Genomic DNA, 1585 nt, shown 5'->3' on the forward strand with positions numbered 1-1585 from the left:
AAGCACTCAGATGGACCGTCGATCCTCAACGATGGGAATAAATGGTCATCAGTCACTGGCATTTACCAGAGGTGCCAAATGGTAAATGAAAGACTTTTAACGAAGTCATGTAATATGTTTATATCTCTTTTTCTGTACTTTATTATGGAAACAATAAATACAAAAGCAGTTGTAGAAGATATAGAGACAGCGCTTTTGAAAAAAAAATATATATATATATTTAATTCAGTCACAATACACACCCTTCATGATATTTGGAAGTGTGTTACGTGGGTATAAAGGTGAGGTTGAGTCAAAAGTGATTTTGGTTGATTAGTAAACTTTCAAGATGTGTAATTTTCTTCCTTCAAGATGAGAAATGTTTGTGTTTACAAGTGTTTTTTCCTCCACACAGCAGTGAATCTGTACAGACTGGTCGCTGCTGTCATTGGACTCATCTGTGTACTGCAGGCTGCTCTCAACATCTCTCTTTCTCTTGTTCTCTGTAAGTAACCTCCTTTGCAGGTCACTGGTGTCCAGCTCATTTTTACAAACGCACTGCAAGCAAAAACACAAAAACTACAGAATTGCAAAATGAAAGACATCAAAGTTATGTATTTGCTCTAAATTATAAATAAAGCCCCAAAATAAACAATAAATGTTCTTTTTCAGACCTGAAAGCTAGAAAACAAAACCCTGACTGAAGAAGTAGACGAACTGTGGATGAGCCTCGGTATTTATGATGTCTTTCGTTAAATACAGGACTTCAGTTTGAACTACTGAGTTATTCATGGTCATGGTACTATGGTCAAAAATTGGTGGAAGAAAAAAAGTTTTTAAAAAATGAAGTATATTAAAAATGTAAATAAATCACTTAAAGTGATACAGAGATATTTGAAGGTTGCCAAAGAATAGTTTGATAGTCGTAAGACAAGACAAATGTGTACATAAGGTAAAAGTAAGACACTGAAACAAGCTGCGAGAAGAAGCAAAAATACTCGAAAGAGTAAAATATCTACAGTAGACAGAAAATGAGAAAACCTTTAAAAGGAATGTTGTGAAACCATTTACAAAAAAAGTTAAGCTTCTAAGTGACACTGAAGGTCACGTATGAGAGGAGAGCAGAGCGCAAAACTGACTTAGCAGATTCGGCAAATTTGACAAACAGAAGTACTGAAACCTCACTTTGAAATCACAGAATGTGAAACAGAAACAAAACCAGGACAAGAACCAGTGGGAAACGTTTTGACAAAGAGAGATGCATTAAAGGAGCAGCTCTGTGACTTTGGTATGTAGGAGTCACAACTATTCAGCATTTATCTAAGCTCTTGTTTTACGACAGTAAAACTTCTCCATAATCCTGTGGTGAAATTGTGTGTGGGAGTGTGTGTGTGTCATCAACATAGCTAACAGTGTGTTACCATCATCTACTGTTGAATATCCTGTTTCAGATATTGAAGCCAAGTCCAGAAAATTATCTGTGGAAAAAAGTCAGCTCAGCCTTCAGCTTACTACCTGCAGTAAGTGGGAAACATATAGACTATAAAGTCATAGAAAAACAATGTAGTGATTAATTTAACCCCCCTGAATTCTTCAAATTAGACTT

Source organism: Poecilia formosa, unplaced genomic scaffold, assembly GCF_000485575.1.
Source record: "Poecilia formosa unplaced genomic scaffold, Poecilia_formosa-5.1.2 Scaffold638, whole genome shotgun sequence".
Taxonomy (NCBI): domain Eukaryota; kingdom Metazoa; phylum Chordata; class Actinopteri; order Cyprinodontiformes; family Poeciliidae; genus Poecilia; species Poecilia formosa.